At 38.9% G+C, this 20,810-nt stretch overlaps 1 protein-coding gene across 4 annotated transcripts in view; it reads left to right on the top strand.

The window, feature by feature from the left end:
- The window catches only part of ESRP2 (epithelial splicing regulatory protein 2), a 203,438-nt gene that overhangs the window by 117,947 nt on the left and 64,681 nt on the right, over window positions 1-20,810 (top strand). For 3 of the 4 annotated variants that reach the window (XR_011143348.1, XR_011143351.1, XM_068956449.1), the window contains 2 exons: window positions 9,427-9,492; window positions 11,452-11,532. The exons of the other annotated variant lie outside the window; for it this stretch is intronic. The gene's annotated coding sequence lies outside the window, so the exon portion shown is untranslated. The remainder of the gene's footprint in view (window positions 1-9,426; window positions 9,493-11,451; window positions 11,533-20,810) is intronic. 4 annotated transcript variants of the gene reach the window in all.

The raw sequence follows: 20,810 nt of genomic DNA, 5'->3' as shown, positions 1-20,810 counted from the left end.
GGGATGCCCCCTAAGCTGTCAGAAAGTTCACACTGTTTACTGTACTAAGAATTCAGTAAAAATCAGCTACCCGAGCTGCATCCTGATTGCAAAAGTAACTGACTGCACTTGAATTTGGGCTGTGATCATGTAACTACTAACCCCACATACAACATAAGCACAGCAGTATTTCCGTTAGAGACTGACTGGAGAACTGTTCTGTGCTGCAACATCTAGAAGTTAGTCTGTGGTAGATGCAGAGGTCTGAAGTGCGTGCACACACAAATGGTCTTAGATCAGAGGATTAGTACTTCAGACTATTCTTAACAAATCTTAAAACAAAATTTTTTTTTTTTTTGAATAGCAGACCTGTTCTGCTAGGGCTAGATATTTCATGCCACAGAATTATGATTTCAAAACACCATTTCTAACAGCCTGGCAGGGTCACCGTATGAGTGACAACATGGGAAAATAGCTTTCTGAAGAGCACTTAGTCATTAACACCTGATATTATGGTAAGGTGCAGCAGTACAAACAGAATCTGTAGACATACTGCAGATTCTACATCCTAACTATACTACATAAACTTAAGCCCTTATTGTACTATTAACATTCATTGTAGAATTCCCTATTGGGCTTAGCTGAATGGCGTTAGAAACTTAGAAACCTTAGCCGTTTTTAAAACACTAATTAAGCAATTACATTTGCTTGCGTATGATTTTAAAATCTAGCCGTGAACCTTCAGCTACCTTGTAGAAGGGAAAAGAATTATGTAGTTGTAACTGAAAAGAAACCATTTAGCACAGTAATCCTTGTGTGCCTTATCCTCTCCTGCCCCCATGTGACCCTTTCATTTCAAAGGTTAGATCTTATTTTAGTACTACTGAAGTCACAAAAAAAAGTAGGGTACTTTGTGGATTCAGTTATGATCCACATTTTAAGGCTTGAGTCATTGAGACAGAAAGCTTCACAAAAAACCCATAAAGGTTATTAAGCATTCAAGTCCCATTCAGTTTGAAGTGATCTTGTTTATTTTCTCTAATAACTCAAGCCTACATAATTATTTCAAACATTAAAAATTCTCAGCCAGCTTAACTCGTGTTAAGAGTATACTTTCCTCAAAAAAGGCCAATTTTTCAAAAACTAATGTTGAAGACTACTTGCTTTGACATGAGATATAGACACTGATTCTTGAACCTGGGTAGCTCACATCTCATCCAAGAGGATGGTATTAACTTCTAGGCTCTCGGTTATTGAGGGGCTCTCAAATTTTCAAGAGGTCTTGATTTCATTGTGATAATAAGAGTTTTTGGAACCTTGAAAGTGTTTGCTAAGAAAACCATGAAAACTTGACCTGTAAGAAAGAGCAAGAATGTTACGAGTAAAGCAGAAAACAGAATCAGATTTGAATCTGAGTTTTTTCCCCCCCTCTATTTTAGTGTTTAGTTTCTGTACGCAATACTTTCAGATTGTGTCTGCGATCAAGGCTTAGGTTAATATGCTTACATTTGTCATGGTGAATATCATTACACTAATTGGTTAATCCTGCTTTATAAAAACAAATCAGACAAAAGCTAATTTGGTTGAAGAAGTTCTTGCAAGCACTTCTGGTAAGAAGAATTAATGAATTGAAGGCCTTCACCCACGTCTTTCCCTAAATACCCATTCTATCCCAAGAGTTGCATTGTATTGCATTGAAGAAAAAAATAGCGTTACTACTACTTGCCTTACTTTGCTCTTTGGATGATTGCCAGGGTAACATGAAAATCCAAGGTTTTTGTCTCTTTGTGGGTTATCAATACTCCTCTCATTCATTGTTGGTATATAGATCCCATCAGGGACCAGGAAGAGCTGCCTGTTCCCCATGGGGAGCTGGGAGCATGGAAACAAGGCCAGGGGCCTCACTAGCCAGTGCCCCATCCCACAGTCCAAGTGAAGCAAGGGGGACAGGCCAAGGAGGGCAGCTGCAGTCAACTGAGAGCAAGTTTGGGGTGACAGGGCAGGTCCAACATTAAGCCAGAAAATCCATCTGCAGGTCAGGATCAGGTCCAGCAAGGGTAAGCAGGCTCAGACACAGTCCAGCAACAGCCAGGCAGGTCCTCAGTGACAAGGCAGGGCTGAGGTCAAATCAGAAAGCACAGGCATGCTGGAGACCAATCCTTCTACAGCACAGCTCAAACAGGGGTTGGAGGGCCAGGCCTGAGCTTAAATAGAGCTCCTGGATCTAAAGGCTGGGGGTGGAGACCCGTGGTGGAGACCCCAGGTGAGGCTGGTCAGGGCCATTAAAGCTCACTAATGCCCCCAGGGCCCTGACAGATTCTCAGTGTCAATGGAAACACCAAAGCACAAACATAAGATAACACCAATTATTCATTCAATAGTATCTATGAGCCTCAGTTGCCATTTTATGCAGACATATGCCTTTTACCGGGCAACTTTGTGTAAAGGGATCCTCAAAGAGAAAATATGTTATTCTTGCTTGTTAAGCTTTCGAGATTATTGCTTTTTGACTGAAATGTGTGTTGCATATAAATTTAGTATTACATCTGAAAAAGAATAAAACAGCTTTCTAATGGGCGTAAACATATACAGGAGAAGAATAGCAGCACCTGTCGTAACATGTTTTATACAGAGTTCTTGTCCATACACAGTGAAACTCAGCAAGTTCTCCTCACGGTTTTTACATCTATATACAGTGTGAACCAAACTTATAAATGCTTGGGTTTTATTCATGGAAGTAAAGGCAAAATTGCTAAGAAAGCTCAACACTCAGCTACCAGACATACCCAGATCAACATTTGTTCTGTTTAGAATAATATCTGTAGTTATTTCTAAACATATAATTATCCACCTGTGAATTTTTATAAGAACTCTGGAGTCTTTCTCCTACAGCTACCCTTTTTCTTTCCTTAAGTCTTCAAATTTTTGTCACAGTTTCTCTGTGAAACACAGGAATATATTTTGCTTCCTCTGATATAATCACAGAAAGTTAAGTTTTACCTTTTCAGTATTGGAAACACATGGCAATTCTAGAAGAGAAGGAACTAGGAAAGCATACCCTGTTCTGATCAGAAAGATGTTATCACAGGCTGCGTTGTGAATTTCATGTGCTTTGGCTCGCTGAACTTTCACTGGAGCTGACCAGAAGATTAAATAACCCAGCGTAGCTGTCAGAAACTGGACAGGTGATATGATCTTTCATTTCGTTTAGTGGAATGCCATTGACTGAATAAGGTTAAATATTTAGTGTCCTGAGCACAACAGCAAAAAATAATAATAATAATAATAATTCTTAGTTTGTGTTTGAAAGCATAATGTTGAACTTCCCAAGCATCGAATTAACGTTGCATTGGTTAAAAAGTATGAGTTTTCTTGTTCCTGTACACTTCTTACACATACAAATAATTTTAGGCACACAGCCAGTTTCATAGGGAGATAATGGGGTTATCTTAATGCTTTGAACTACTGGTATTATCCATATGTATTAAGCTGTGTCAAAGGGAATGAAACTGTTTAAGCTCTCACAGCACATTTTCCCACCTTTTTCACCAACAGGTGAGGGAGCTGCAGGAGGCCACCAGGCTTCTAGCCTGAGGTGACCTGATAGTATGGTCTGTTTAACAGTTTCCTCTCACGCACATCCCTCCTTACTTTAGGGGAAATAACACAAAGGGTGTCCCTTTCTATGCTTCAGCTGCTATTATTGTCACTTAGTTCCTAAACATTTACGACAAAGCACGGAAACACCATTTCTGAAGGAGCTGGAACTCTGCCACCCCAGGCCAGGGAGCTGCCGGGGTGCCTTCGTCCTGTCCCGGACCTCCCTGCTCTCATGAGCTGCCTCATGTGGTGAGTTTAGTTTCAGGCACATTCATTTCTAGCTCTTTTTCAACGTGACTGAGTAGGATAATGAGACAGTGAAAAGCTATACTCCTGAATGTCCCAGGTTGGTTTTTGCATGGCAGGGAAATCCCTTCTCTTCTTTTCTACATTTGCATGCAAAATTAAACACATACAAAATGTGGATAAACTTCAGAAGTGAAGTTTTCTACTTCCAGGCAAAGCGTAAACATAGCCTTACTTTTCACATTGCTGCCTTAGCCAAAACCACTTCCTCTTCTTCCATTTTGCACATTCAAAATAGCTCACTTCCGTTGAAATGGTCATTCCTGTTTAAGAATAAGTATGATGATATCTCTGACCCCTGGTTATGTATTGTACTTGTGATAAGGAAATGCACTTAGCATCATTAGATTTTGATAAAGTAGGCCACAAAGAAAGGGGAAACGCAATTTGGTTTGTCTTTGAATCAGAAGATAAATATTAGCCTCCTAAGCTACCAACTTTCCATATTTTGATTAATATTATAGTTTATTCATTCTTCAAACAGCACTAATAAATGCACAGCAATTTGAAAAAAAAATCCGGTGACAGGAAAACCTAAGGGTTCATCTCTTTTTCTCTAACACCCATGAGTTGCTTTGAACAGTTAATTATCTGTCTCTGCCTAAAATCTGTTGTTTAAACACTAGCTCAGGATGTGTAATTAATGCTTACATGATAGCAAATAAACCAATACAACATAAAAATATGTATTTTTTTCTGTAAGGAAGAAGGATTTTGACCTGTATAAAAAGAGGTTCAGGAAATGAAAAATGGCCTTTTTACAATGGTAGCAGTTGTAACTAAGAAGGCTCCATCCTACCGACAAGAAAATAGGAGGAGAAGAACAAAGAAGAGCAGAGAAAGTAAAGAAATATTTCTCTACTCAGTTTATTACTGGCCTATGGAAACCAGGATTGCAGGTGTTCATGGAAACAAGAAGTGTGGCAGGAATTTTAAGAGGCTATAATTTTATGACCAGTTATACAAGCTAAGGCAATGATATGAAGTAGCTCAATCTACTGCCTCAGGATATAAGCCGTGGGTCAGGAGGGCATTTCTTTTACCACTCCCAAGTGGTAAAAGTGTATCTCGGAAGGAGATTTTTTTGTTTGTGTTTTTTCTGAGTAGAGCATGTTCCTTAGGAACTTCAGATGGTTGACGATTCTAGACAAACGGTTCAGTTTTGTATATAACGTAAAACATTTCTGAAGTAATTCCATCATTCCTCAAAATGCAAGCCAAAGTTAAGAATGGATTACAGAAGCTGCCTTGATGAGCTCCAAGCAGGCGGAAAACCATCTGCCTAACTCACAGAGGCTATGCTGTTTGTGATATTCGTCTGTGTTGTTATTCTCAGTTTACAGATAGGAAAATGGAAGGTGAAGGAAGGTACCCAAGGCCACACAGAAAGTGTCAGCATAAGAGTTAAACGGAGTAATAATGCCATACCGGTCCTAGGTCCCAGTTCGGTTAAGAAGATTGAAACATTAAGTATAGCTCTAACAGAAAATGCCAACATACAGCACAGGTAGGCAAAATATTTAAAATTTTAATATTAAAAAGCTTTGTTGGCTTTTTATGGAATTGACGTTTCAGGAAGGTAAACTTCTTAAACTAGTATGGAAGTAAACTTATTAGGTGTTGATGTGGGCTTATGGACTGAGTTCCTTACGTTAATGATAGAGAAAGAATAATACAGAAAGTTACGTTAAAATAATAAATTAAAATTTACAAATTAAAATTTTCTCAAGGTATAGTTAGAATGAACAAAGAATTAAGTATATAAATAATTTACTTAACAGAGTTTCCCACCTCTATAATATAGAACTCTTACTGCAAAAATTTTAGGTTTTGTTCGCAAAATCTCTGAATAAATTTTCAGCAATAGCAAAGAATATATAATTACAAAGCAATCTCAAACAAACAGCAAGGAAGCCTCAGTTAGCTTTGAAATGGAAAATATATTTGCATACATTCTGTAAAAATAAATTTTATTTTTGCTTAGATGGAAAAATCATCGTGAAAACTGAAAAATAAGTCTTCAGAGTGAACGACTGCTTTTTCTTCTCTTTAGGCGTTTCATTTTAACATGTCTTGGAGCTCAGATTTGAATTCCATGCTATTACTTATGACATTTACAGAGAAGATTATAAATAAATGGTTGTTTATGTCCATCACTTATAATCCCCACTTTCAGAAATGAGCCCAGAGGCTTAAGATGCCTTAAGATGCCTTAGAATCCCACAGAACAAAAGGACTGATTTCTTGTTTTCGTTTCTGCCGACACTGCAGACTCAGACTTGTAACAAATTAGAAATTCACTTTGAAGTCTTACTATTTTTTTGTCTGTAATGCAAGCTTTAATTTTTAAAATTACTGATATCTGAAATGCCCCTATTTTATTATCCCTGATATTGTGTTCTTTCTGAAAGAATATTATCTGGTATCCTGTATCATGATTTGTTGTGTTAGCATCAGCACTCCAAATATATGTCAGGTCAGTTATGTATTTACCATTTAGAGGTAGTGAGCAAGGTAGTGCAGGTCAGATTTTTGTGGATGAGTTCAATTTGGAGCAACTTCAGAGAAACCAAGGAAGGTGAAGGCCAGCTGCATCTCTTATACATTCCACTGTAAATGGACTTCCTTCTGAACTTAGTCCACAATGTCAGTATTTATCATGGACAACTTTATTCAGGAGTTTAGACACTGCCTCTGAGTTGGACTTCCTAATATGAATTATTACATTTAGAAGAAAAAAAAAAATCCATGGGAAACTAGTTTCGCTGACATATTCATGCCTTCACAGCTCTCCGTCTTTCACCGTTTCGCCCTGTGTGTTGAACGGGGCGGGTACTGCAAGTGATATACAGCTTTCTCCCTTTGCTTTCAGCTTTATGTAGCACACCTGTCTCATTGCTGCTGGCATTTCTTACCCTTATAAACTACCTTATTCATTTATTCACTAGCATACAGTGAAGATCATACATATTTAGCAAAGATTTAATGAGCTGATGAATCATCATTTCACTTTTTGCTCAGTAAGTACAAGGAGCCAGTCACTGTACATTAACAGTTTCTGTGCGTGTGTGTATACACACACATACATATACACATACACATACACTGTCATAGATAGAGTACATAGGTAGTGTCACGCTTTGTTTCCACAGGATAAATTAGTTTTTTTTAATGTAGTCATTTGTCTATCAAATGTGTATGTTACAAAACAAGGAAAATCCCTAATTGTGCAAGGACTTTGTTCCTGCATAACTGCTGTGTACATTATTTACTCTCACTGACTTTAATATGACCACTCCCAAGCTTAAAACTAGGTATGTGCTGAATGTTTAGATTTTCAGAGGAACCAGTGTATAACAGTCTAAGATTGTTCCGGAAGAATAGATCTCTTCTATTCTTAAACAGAAAACGGATTCCAAGGATTTTTTTTTTTTTGGAAGAATGTTCCTAAGATGGATTTACTCTGCCGGATGTTATTTTTGCCATCCAAAAGGTTTTTTTCACCTATGTAGTCTATTGTCACGTGCATATGTATTTGAAATATGACATGTTGTGTCAAGGACCAATTTTGACTACCTTGTTGCTAGAAAGATGTTGACAATCAAGAGAAATGTAGAAGACGACTCCTTTCCCTAGGAAAAAAATTGGTTTTGAGACTAAGAGAGGACAATTTTTTGAAGGAACAATTAAAAATCAGAAATATTCAAAGGTTTACCACGTGAAGTTTTTTTTTTTCTTCAAAGGTGCATCTACTCTCGAAGAATATTTAAAAGTTGTAAATCCCAGAAAGAGAGTCTGAGTGTACAAGGGACATCTGAATTCTGATTTGTCTGAATTTCTGTATATTTTACACAAGCTACTGTTGGCTAACAGTGTCATAAAGTCAGCTTTGTGTAATAATTACACATAATAAACTTTAGAGAAAGAGCAAGTTATAGACGGTTTCTGCAGAGCATGTGATGTGCTGTGTGTTCGCACCCAAGCTTACCCTGTAGTAGCTTGTTTGTGCATCTCTACCTATAGGCAGTGGAATCCTTGTTTCACCTTTTGCTCAAACTTCATTTCATAGGCACAAGCAACCGGGACAGGGGAAACAGAAATAATTAAGAGTTAAATTAGGCTATGTTTAGTCTGAATACACATAAAAAGACTTCCCTGATGAAGGTGTATCAAGAAATAAAGTAGTCTACATAGGAAGAGGGAAGATTTTTATACATAAACAAAGCCTCTATAAACAAGAAAATGATGGACACTGTTGAGAAATTAACATTTGAAATGGAGATTCTAATCTGTTTGCATAATTTAAGGGTTTAGGGCTAAAAATAAAACCCAAAAGCTTAATGAGATTTGCAATAGAAGTCATAGGTGTGCAAATCTAATGCTAGCTTCCTCCTGAAAAAGTATAGTACTTAAGATGCTATAATATAAAAGGAGTGCTATGGAACACAGTAGAAATGGAGAGTTGAGAGTTGAAGACATTACTAATTTTACTTCAGTCAAACTTTTTAGGGGATAATTTGACTAACATGAATACAAAAGGCATGAGAATCTGAAGATAACAGTTTGCAAAGTGCAGAAGAAATCTAGTAGCCTCTCTTCTATTTGTATAAATTATGGCAGTGGCACAGTTCTTACCCTCTAACTTAAGGTATTTAACTTAGATGGTTAAGTTAGAAGACTGGCTCTCTATGGCTTCAGGAGATGTCATAAGCTAAATTAACAGCTTGATGCTGCCAAAAGGGGTTTCTCTCTTCTCCCCCATCCCCTTCTTCTTTAACCATCTCTGTGCTGTTGGCCGTGTGATCCCACTGCTTACCTTGAGCCACCTCTGGAACTCATTTGACTGCATGGCAAGCCTTTCCAGCCTGATAAAACAGCAGATAATTACCCCTGCCCACCTCCCAGAGTTGAATATTTTTGCCAGGTTAGTGAGTTTAATTGCCTGACCTTGAGATCAGATAAGCCCCAGAAGCAACGCAAGAAAGGTGTGGGAGAAAGAAGTAAAAGAAGTTGGGAAGGTGGAACAGGACTGGATGTCCCCCCCTCGAAGAGCCATTAATTTGGCTTCAGCCACCTGTCAGCCTCTGGACATCGTTAATCTTTTTGTGTTCCATTGTTAATCTTTTCTGTGTGACATCTCTCTCATCTTTCAGGTGACATTTTCTCCTCTCAGTACTCTCTCTGTTTACATTTCCAGGTTTTGGTGTGTTTTTTTGTTTGGTATTCAACTCATTCGCTCAATCACTTATCTTGATGTTTTTCCAGTGCGTGACTTTGTTTATAATTCTTCCTACTCCATCATTTGCATTAACAATATCTCTTTTGTTCTTATTATTACCCTTCTGCTAGCTATGTAATTGCTAAGTGTTTGCTTTCTTCTGCAGTTGTTTTGGCTTCATCTGTTTATGTTTTCTGTTATGAATACTGTTTGCTGTTTGACAATATTGTTCACTACTTTTGCTTACTTTCTGTATAAGATGTTTGACTTGCATTTTTCTTTCAATAATTTTTTTTATTTCTCTTTCGGTCTTGTTTTTCCAGCAAAAAATGCAGGAAGTTGTAACAGAGCAAGACATCACTAGCAAATGGGAAAAAGCCTCAGGAAAAGTAAGAGACAAAACTTTTTAACAAGCCATACTTGTTCATTCATTTGTGTAGCCCCAGTCAAAAAGGATGAGTCAGCAATCTGAGCTTTTCCCAGTGTTACCAGTCTAATCAAATAGTTGGTTCAGAAGATGCTTCCATCTACCAGGGGTTTCCTCCAGCTCTGTAGCATCAGATCCTGGAGCTCAGACCTCTCAGCGCTTTTCTGTCAATGTGAGACCCCCTCAAATGAACAGAGGCATGTCTTCATGCCACAGGTCATGTAGCACAGATGCCTCAATTCAGATATTGTAGGAAAGGTTTCAGGCCAGGACTGTAACTGAGGAGTCTACGTTCCAGTGAGATGAGGGAAGAAAAGGGAAGCTGCAGCATTGCATAGCACATGTACACAGGCCTGACTGTGCGAGAATGTATGTTTGGAAGCAATTGTGTGAATCTCATTTTCAGTGCATGGAACTTAATAGATCTAAAGATTACTTTAGATCTATTATAAATTATATCTATATTATATCTATAGATATTATATCTATAGATATAACCTATAATATATAGATCTATATATATCTATCTATAGATTATAGGTTTTTATATTCACAGCTGGCCTATTGCATAAGTATTCTTTCTGATTTTGTAGGCAAAGAGCATAGAAGATTAAGTGACCTCTTTAGGATTTCTTAGGGCAACAATAGGTAATTTGGAAATGGGATCAAGGTTTTCTCATTCTATGTCAGCTCCTTTCGCATTAGATTATCTTTCTCATGGACATCATGCTACTCTGCAGATACTTTCAGTGTACTGCATGTTCTCTTTGCACATCTGTTCTGTCAGCTATAACATATGTATTGCTGTTTTAACTTTTTTCTCCCACATCTATCCTCTGGTTCTCTCTCTCCCTTGTTTCCATGCCACATCCTTTAAGTCATTCAACTTCCCACTATCAGCTGTTTTACAGCACCGTTACCGTATCAGTGATAAAAGAAGGAAGCTCACAATATAAAATATTGGAAGAGGGATAAAAAAGGTCAGTTTAAGTTATTGTATCAGTGAGGCACTAATATGAGTCCTTTTAAGCTTGTGTCTTGTAAAACTTTCCCATAAATTTTCCTTTTCTGATGGCAGGACTTACACTTGCAAATGAAAGCAGGTTCACATAATATTTGAAAATAGAGGCTACACTGTGAAACAGAGCTTATTAATTCTACTGCTCGGTATTTTACGTGTCTATTTTCTTGCCTCTTGTCCCCATAAAAGCATGACATAATGCAGAAATTGAGAAGACTACTGAAAAATGAGTCTGCTTTGTGACCAGCTGTGAATCACCCTTGACACTGTGTTGAAATCCGGAGTTACTACTGCAATAATAAAGTTTGTTAACTGAAAACTGTGGCTCTCCCCAGGTAGCTGACTAGACTATAACATAAATGCTTTTGGAAAAGGTTTTCCTTGTATATTTTCAAATCTGTTGTACATCTCTGACATAGTGAGACAGGGATTCCAAAGCATCTCCCAATGACCTATTTATCAAGGGATTATTGACATAACAAACCATAAAGAACTATCCTGTTTTCTGGGCCTATGCATATGTAGGTAATGCTTCTGTTGTTAATCATTAACATGGTAGTGCCAAAAGAACTGTTTTGATCTATTGATGTTTAAAAGTGTTTTAATTTGTTAACATGTTACACTGAGCAGGTCAATAGACTCCTCTGAAAACATGCAAAGATGGCATGTGTTCACAGGATGAGGTGCAGCCCTTTTTCAGGGTGTGGTGTATATGTATACACAAGAAGATACATCAGAAGCTAGGAACAAACTCAATTTCCACTTCTAAAACTCAGGGACGGGTGATTACTTTATCTTCTTTTTTCTTTCCTAAACAAGGTAATATGGGATTAGATTAGCGATGAAGCTTAGCTGATCTCATAGAATTGACCTATTAACATTTCCTTTCCTGTTTAACAGATAACTGAAGTTTTCTCTCGGGATATGCAGTGAGGACTGATGTAAGAAAGCTGGCTTGGGTACCTCAGCTCCATTTCTGAAGTAAGACAGTGAGATAAAAGTAAAATTTATTATATTACACTGACAGTTTTAAAGCGAGAGCAAGTTTCCTTCTGTATGTAATTAAAAATCAGTGTAGATTTAAAAAAAAAGACAATAGTGACTTGTGCACAGAGCTACCATGAGTAGAAATGTAAATTAGGCAACTTTGCTCCTGACGTAAGGACATTACTTAGTACAACCACAGTATCAAACAAAAGAGGTACAGTAATAGGCAGCTTTCTGTCTCATGTTACTAATATAGTGTACAGAGAGCTCATTTGGTGTATTGCAATAGCTGCAGCAAACTAATTTAATGGAGAAAATACGAAGGAACACAGAGCAATGAGTCTAGTTATTTGCCTAGTTAGCAGACCGCCTGGAGCTGGAAATAAAATGTTTATAGTATCAAAATACCCTGCCTGCCATCTTCATACCCACTGTTGGCTGAAACTGAAAGCATATTGTAAGCATCAAAGTAAAAGTATGTCTCAAGGGAGGATTCTAAATTGAATACTAATTAATTTGGGCAGGGTTTTCTAGGTTTAAGAGAAAGTGTGAAAGGCAGCTATTGGCACAAATAAACAAGCAGTGAAAGCTGGCATCTGACTGGAAATATTGGGGTGACAGGTGAAAACCTTTGTGGAGGACCAACCTGATTAAGGCCTTTAAATGCAAAGATAAGGTAGGAGCAAAAAAGGAAATTGTCAGCAGAACCACTGACCGGTCTTAACAGCATCTTGGAAAGACTTAATTAAAAGGTAATATATAAATGGCTAGTGTACATATTTGTTTTGCACATGGTCTCTTTTGTTCTAGTAGCAGTCTAGTTATTGCCAAAAGAAGAGACGATTGTGCGCAGTCAGTCCGCAGAAGTGCTTCAGAAATAAGGAATTTGGACCATGGATGCAGAGTTTTTCTCTCAGTAGCAAAGATGGTTTACAGTTTCCTGACTTTGCACCTCTAGCCTCGTGCCTGGTCCTTAGTGTCAGTAGCACGACTGTTTGTGGGCCCATACTGTAAAGCAGATCAGGGAAATGATCTGTATTAAAAATAACCTATTTTCTCAGAGTTATTTTTAATTCAGATCAGTTCCTTAGTGTGTTTCATTATGCAGTCCCACAAATAGTTGTACGAACCATTGTACTGAACCCCAGAACAATGGCAGAGAACTCCTTAGGGTTTGCTATAGAGAAGAATGTTGGAATCAGAGCTTCAGGCAAATGCGCTCTTCAAAACTAAGGAGCTACTGCTGTCTTTTCTGCCTCAGAGAAGACTCACTGAGTTTACTGTTGCTTATGGCAAATGACTGTGAATCACATTCTTTATGGGAATGATGAGAATCATTATTCTTTATGGGAATAATTGGTAAGCTATTTCAGTCAGTTGGGTTTTTAGATGACTGAATATTTTCTTTTTTTTTTCTCATTCTCTGAGTGGAGAGCACAATGAGCTGTAAGGCATTGTACAAATGCAACGTATCAAGACAGTCCCTTTCTTCAAGCCATTGAAAAATAAGTTTTCATTTTCAGATTTGTTTCAAAGTAGAAATGTGCCTTATTGTTTCTATGGATATATGGAAGCCACTAGAGAGCAGCAAACGCTTCAAGAGTGGTCAGTCGTAAATGTGACTGGAGAATTGACATCAAGAAGATTAGTAAGGCAATTCTAGTAAAAGAAGCAGAACTGGGGTACTGCTTGCCTGGTGTTCTTCCAGATATATTCTGTCTCTTTTCTTGGTGTAATTGCAAATAGACAGTACACATTTTTGGGGATAGTTCTTACATGTTATTTCCTTTCAGTGACCTTCAAAATTGTATCTGCTCCACTCACAAGTTCAGGCAGGTGTTTAATTTTCGTCACAAATAACAGTTCACCGGTTTGAAAGGTAAGAGGCATAAGAACAAATCATCACTAGTGAGAAAGTTTCTCTAATTGGAAATTTGCCAGTCGATCTTAAAATAGAAGCAGATTACAATCCGGTTCACGTCTCCAAAGATTTTTGGTACATATTCTTGCACTTAAGTGTTCTCACTGCAAAACATCTCTGTCTGAACGGGCCCCTTGATTTTCAGCATCAGCAGAGAGATGGAGCTTAAAGGATATGGAAATTAAATCTGACTTGGACTGTTACAGGCTCTGTTTTATTTCCATATACACAGCCTGCAATTTTACATCTTTTAGACTAACTCTCTTATTTAGTTGTCCTGGACAAATAATAGCATTTCAAATGATTTAGATTCATGAGAAATGTATGACAAAGCTAAGGTGCCTGGTGTTCTTCCAGGGGTGAAGGTTACGTGTATACATTGACCAAACTTTGCCATAGCTGGGAGAGACTATTATTATACTATAACACGAGAAACGTTAACAGTTGCAGGCACAGCATGCATTGTTTTACCCCATTGCTGTACTCCATCATCTTAGTGGAGAAAAATGGAGAATGGAGACCCCATGTAGTATTACTGAGACCTAAAAGGCAAATTTAAAAAATGGCAAATTTAACATTACTAAATAAAAAAAGACACAAGCTGTTGATGTTCCAGACAATGCAATTTCAAGTGGGTAAACTCTTGTATTGCCCAAATAAGAACAAAACCTTCATTACACCTCTCTGTCGAAAGGGTCATTTAACAGTTTTCTTCCATGATGCCATTTGCATCCCACGTTTTCATATCTTTGGTTTCCCAGATGTTGTATGGCAGACTCTCCTAGCACTTTGTGGCTTGTGAGAGTTTTGCAGACTACCAGCCTGGGTTATCAAGAACTATAGCTTAGCACAAATAATGCATTTCATATGATTAAATGGTTCTGGATTCATGAGAAATTATCTCAGAACATTATGAAAAGATCTAAAAACATCAGGCTTATGTTAATAGAATGCATTTTGCTTTTGGATGAGGGAGAGTTAACAGCCTTAGGCTGCAATTTGGGTTTCAGAAGGTCACAAAAGTTTTCTTAGGGGTTTCTTGTTTCTTTCATAGAAGTGTAATATCTTGCAAATTTAATTTCCCAGTTTCAGAATATCTATTTGGCCTCCTGTTTTGATCTCTTGAACATGTTAGTGTCTCAATGTAATGAGAAACCTTCATCTGTTTGTTAGTGAGATCTTGCGCCTTCCAGTGAATGTGATTGAACATACCAAACATACTTGCATGCTGACAGGTGGGGTAGCTATTTTCCCCTTGGGGCAGGGTTGGTGGATCTTCAGTTGTAAGTAAAAACATGTCTGTTGCAGTGAGTGATTGCTGCTGGGAAGAGCTTGCTTCAACAGTAATTTTAGCCAGGCTAGCAGTGAAGCTGACTCTTCCTTTTATGTCTATTTAGGATGAAAATTAAGAGAATCAACTGAAAAAAATTTTAGTCAGAATCCTAAAAAGAATGAACCAAGTGGTTAGGGCTTTTGAAAGTTTAAAGTTTCAGGCTGCCAGAGGAATTATTAACTAGATACTTTAATGCAGCTTTTCTTTGTCACTGTCATGATCCCTAGTCTTTACACATGGAACTAGTGTATATGGACATAAAATGAGAAGAAAACAACTAGGTTCTGTTCTTAGCTTTGCCTCAGGAGTTGGCCTGATGACCTGATCCAGCTTACCTTGGCCTGGCTGATGAGATCACCAGCTCTGTGTATCTGCTACTGCCTGTGCTGTGAGGATGTCTGAGGGCTCTGACTCATGAGCAGGGACACTTTGCTTTAGGATGGCTGCAGTGGTTCACACCCATACTGTCCACCTTGCTGCTCTACAGGGATGCTGCGGCCGTTCATGCAGCAGTTGCTGAATTTCTGCATATTTTACAGCGTAGCATGTTAAAGAACACCAAAATCTGTGATATTTGTCATAGGTGTGTTGGATTCTCAATTGCAGTAGTTCAGCTACTGCTTCACAAGCAGCTGTGCTGAAGTTCTAGGAAAAGCTATAGGGGCAGGATGCTCGTCGAGCTTAGGTTCTTTGTTAGTCAGAACTGCAAAGCTGCTCTCAGAGCAGTTCCTGCATTGTAGTTTATATATGGCAAGGTGTTTTAAGGCAGTCTGAAACTGATGGCTCAGCATGAACTGTAGTAGTTCCAGGGCTGAGGCACAGGCCCATGAACGTCTATGCAGCAGAAAGTAGGTAAATAGCTGGGGACAGTATTTTCATCGGCCTCCCAAGCTCACGCATCCCTCTGACCGGTCAGTTGCCTTCTGCTAATTTAACATCAGTTCTGCATACACACATTAATTAGTATGCAGGTCCCAATATATTTAATAGGGGGTTTAAATATACTAACTTAAAGATAGTTGAGTGGTCATTTCTTCCAAAACTGCAATAGAAACGGATAAAGGATAATGGATCCCTTTTTAAATCAATTGAGGTATTGCACAGGTTCAGAATACTGCTGGACAGTAGCTTGTTAAAATCATGTCTCAGGCAGCTGGTTGGTAGCCTCACAGCTGCCAGAGGTTAGGTTCTTCCGCATCTCTACCTACAGAAAACTTCTGTGGGATTATCCAGGCTAACTGCCAGCAGACGCCTGATTTCCCAGACTCTGTGTATATAAATTCATATGAGAAGGCTATCACTTGTAGTTTGACAAAACTGAGTATCTTAACACTTGACCGTGAGCTGCAAAAAATTTAGTGGGTTTGGTTGGTTGAACATGGCCTCATGTGAACCTGTTACGGTGGCTCAAAGACATTCATTTTATTGTTACATAGTACAGAACCCTTCTTTAGCCTAGTTTCCAAAGTGACACTTAACATGGACATAGTCTGTGCGTATCTGTTGGTCTCTCTGTACCTCTTAACCATATCTGAACCAACTGGCAAATCTGAACTGTATTTGCCAGACAAATATAGCTCTCAAATTTAAATTCCTAAAAATTTAATTAAAACAGACAGTCGTATTATATGCAAATGCAGGGAACCTTATCGAGGAAAGGTATGAGTTTTAGTAGATCTTAGAGAGCTTATGTAGGAGAGGGAAACAAATGACCCAGCCACAGGAGAAGCTTCATTTTGAGCCTGCTGGCTTTTATATAACGTGACTGGCAACGGTGCTGGCCCGTTGGAAGGGACAGGAACGAATGGCTAGGACTGCAGGGAGGAACAGCACAATGGCAGTCTTGGCTGCCTATGGCTTTGACTAACATTGAACTACCCCTTGATGCTTTTTCTTCCTTAAAGCCTAAAGTTTATAGTACTCCATTCATTTCCTCCTATCTAGAAAGTCTGGTAAAAAACAGACATGGAAGTTGATCCCGATACACTTTGCACTAGCTTTACCATGTTAACCATTATTTTCCCAGATCAGTATCTGCCCAAGGTAGCATAAGGCAACGGAGGAGCAGCTGAAGATGTATAAAAATGCATTTTCCTACATTTTTGTCATTGACTTAGCTGTTACCGTAATTATCCACATCATCTATTTATACACTAGTAGCTTTCTGGACAGCAAAAAGTTTCAGTGGTTGGTGTTGAAGCAGTTTTCAGTCATGAAGCAATTTGATAAATGGAAGGGGAACTGTCAGGAGCTGTCCAGATGTTGCAGGGAGGGGAGGCTGGGAAGTCAGTCAGTGGCTCCTTTCTCTGTGAACCAGGTTTAAGGGTTGACCTGTGTTAAGGATAATCAAAGACTCTTATAAGCTTGTTAAAAAAAATTAATGAAAATTAGTTTTTTACTCAAACATTTTTGTAGGACTTTCTTAACTACACGTTAGAAAAACTGAAGACTAACCCTTTAGAACTGTACTTACGGTTTTACATAAAAGCAAAATAAAAATAAACAATAGAAGGCTTCTGGATTTTTGGCCAACAGCTTTGATAAAATTACATACGCTTATTTTTCCCATTCATATTTTAATGTAAAAAACTGAACTTTTCCATTTTCATGTAAATTTTATTTTTCCAGAAAAAAAGCCTTTCTGACTAGTCTGCTGATGAAAGTGCCAGCTTTTTGAAAAAAGGCGAAACAAAGATGCTTCTTGCCTGCAGTCATCAAAAAATCTCTGATTCACTTTAAAGAAGAATGGCAATCCAGGTGTCGTGGCCAAATTCCAGTATGATAATTACATTTCCTACCTAAATTCTCCCCTCTAATTTCAATTAGACAAGGTGTTCTCCGCTTTCTGTCCTAAGATGTCTGTGCTACTGGTTCCCGCCCTTCAGGCACCTGACTTGTACTTCAGGGGTGACTGCGTTTCAGTGAGGCATAGGCAGGTTGTGTAAACAGTGGGTGCCTTGTAATTGCTCTGTAAAACTTCCTCTGCAGCTGGACTATATAAATTAAAGCAATGGAAAGGTGAGAGTATGCTATTATGAACAGATAGCAGCATGTGAGTAGAGGCTAATATGACATCATTTCACGTGTTATGTGTGCACTATTCCAAATACGACAGCGTAACAGAAATACTCGCATTGGAAGGCAATACTCACATTATAAAACCTAATAAAGAGCAGCTAATAGGTAGAAACCTTAACTTGCATTAGACTGACCCTCCAAAACTGAAAGTGAGTATGAACACGTTTTGACTTGTGAACTATCTGGCTACAGGGGGAGGAGATAATAAATTAATCAAATCCAGACAGCTCAGTCTTCTCTGCCTCTACCCTAGGGCTTGCCTGCTAATGGGACATGTCAGTAGTTGTGTTACAAAGCTATTGTGATTCACAGTCCTTGGACAGCAAAAAAGATCGTGAAATGGACTAGATGATCTCCAGAGGTCCCTTCCAACCTAAACGATTCTGTGAAATGTGCTCTGTAAAATTCAGGGAATTTTACCACAGATCACTGATCAATTTTGTCTGATGGTCAGCTTTGGCTCCCACATGAAGGTAGAGCCAGTCTGAGCTCAGGCTTTGCCTCTGGATTTGTGTGGAGCTTTTCTCTCACTGTGCTAAAACCTAAGCACGTAGTGGGGAAACCCTGTGATATAATGTTGGTGAGGAAGGCTTTCAGTGTCCCTGAATCCTAATGCTGTGTGCCATGAATAGCACAGCATTTTCCAGGTGTTCTGTGTCCTTTCAATCTTGTTTTCACTCCTTTGATATGCCTGCAGTCAGTGGGAAAAGCTCTTAATGGCCAGGGGTGTTGCATCTGAGCATTTCTGATTAGTACACTCCTGACGAGCTTGACATTTTTGACCTGTCTGTAACTTCTATGACACTGTCAGCATACCCATTAGTCAATCTCTTGCACAGCAGAGTTGCAGTGGACATCAGTTATCTGTGCACAGAAACAGAATATTCTGCCTGCCTTTGCAAGCTGAACTAAATCAGTGGAGAGCTGGAGGGTAGCTCACATTGCTGCTGCCCAGTGAATACTGTTTTCATGAATAAAAAAGATGTTATTATCCTAAGCAGGACTCTTTCACTAATAGGAAGTTTTATTTTGATTGTTGTTTTTTAGTGAAGATTTTTCAATGGCAAAAGAAATTCTGTGTTGAACTGGAGATGGCTGAAGAAGGGCTCTCCCAAGTTTTTTGATATTCTAGGCAGATGCCAATTTCAGGGCATTTCTCTGGGCTGCTGTTTTCTCTAGCCATGTGATGGCAAGCTCCTCCTCTAGCATGAGTCCATGAGCCTAAGTAGGTAGCACGGCATGCGCTGCATTCTGCGACATGTTCAGTACAGCTGTGCACCTCCCTGTGCAAGTAAGAATGGTCTGAGTCTTTATGGAGTTGTTTCACAGGATAGATTTGGCCTTCGGTCCACCAGCTATTTTGACCGAGGGGGTCCCAGTTTTCAGGTTTTTCCCCCTGCCTGCTGGCTTTCCTGCAGAGAGAGTTTTCTCTCTTATGCACTATTCTACATTTCCAATCTCACTTGCTAGCACAAAGTGAGAGTTTGTTTTTGCAAAAAATTGTTAGTGCCGTAGCTGTTAACCGTATTACTTCTTGCACTCCCAAAGCCCATATTACTTCTTTGCCATTCCCTGATTACAATCTCACTGTATATACTCACAAATCTGCCTTGCTGGCAGCTGCGTTTCTGTGACACTTTTTTGTCAGCAAAAAGGACTTCCATAGTGCACTAAGTTTCCTGTGAATAATTGTTATATTTGCAAGAGTGATGTTATAGAGTCACAAATTGTACATTTTGTCGTTGTGAATGAAAGAGGAACTCCTAGACGATTTCTGCATTCAAATGTGAGAAATCTTGGAAATCTTGCGTCTATTTAGTATGCAGAATTTGTAGCATCTTTGAAGAATGAATACATAAGGCCCAGGATAAATATTACTGGCAGAAATTATCTTTTCCTCCTCTCACACTATGCACCTGGGATAAATCAAATAATTTGTGACTATTGATGCTTCTTCTGTGCATGTTTTTGTTGTCTTTCTTCATCCTTGTTCATAGATCAGCATGTGATTCAGAGCATCCTGGGCAGCGCTGTGCACGGTATGAGCAGTCGTATGCTGTAGCTGCAGCACATGCAGATGTAGCCGAGGGTTGCTCCAGTGGTGATCCACTACAGGCTGCTCAAGAAACACAGCCCATGGCCTCACTGCCCCCAGCGGGGTAGGTGAGGTCCTGTGTACAGCTGAAGAAAACATTGCTAGGGTTGTTGCTTGAGAGCCGATACATTCATCTTGGTTGGGACAGTCTGGATTTCCAGTGAGAAGTTACAAGAGCAGATGCAAAAAAGGGGGAAATTTCCTTTTCTGATTTCTTGGTCATTTATATTGCTGGTTATAGGCATTAACAGTTGAAGACAAGATCTTGCTGAATAATGCTATTTCTGTTAGGTGTAGGCCATTCTCCTGATTAAATAAGTACAAAGAAAAAGGTACGCATGGGAACAAGTTAAACTCCAGAAAAGCAAAGAACGAGAGATTTCATCCTCAGCCATGCCTTTTGAATAGCTGTTTGGAAAAAAAAAAACAAGACTGTTGAGGAAAGGGTTCCTAGCAAATCCCTTGATCCTTTTGTCCTCTTCCTGTTTCTGTCATCTACTGGCGTTTCTTGTTAAGCTCCTATGAGAAAGAGAAGCTGTTGTCGGTTCACTGGAACTGCTGTCTCTTCAGTGGTTCTACTGACAGAACACCTTATCACTGTAGTACCTTGATGCTTGATAGAAGTCATATGGGGAAGCATTGTAGGTGCTGTACTAAAGCCTGAATCCCTGAATTTCAGAAATACTGTCTGGGACTCTTCCAGCTAAGACAAAAGAGAATTATGTAGATGTCATCAGTTCTGATACCCAGAACGAACTACATGGTAGAAATGACTTGCATTTACCAGAATCTGGAGACAAATTTAGAGGAAGAGCAGGAATTAGACCTCCCAAAATAGAGGTCAT

This window comes from Struthio camelus, chromosome 10, assembly GCF_040807025.1.
Source record: "Struthio camelus isolate bStrCam1 chromosome 10, bStrCam1.hap1, whole genome shotgun sequence".
Taxonomy (NCBI): domain Eukaryota; kingdom Metazoa; phylum Chordata; class Aves; order Struthioniformes; family Struthionidae; genus Struthio; species Struthio camelus.
The sequence above is the reverse complement of the archived record's forward strand: the minus strand, read 5'-3'. Positions and strand labels throughout refer to the sequence as shown.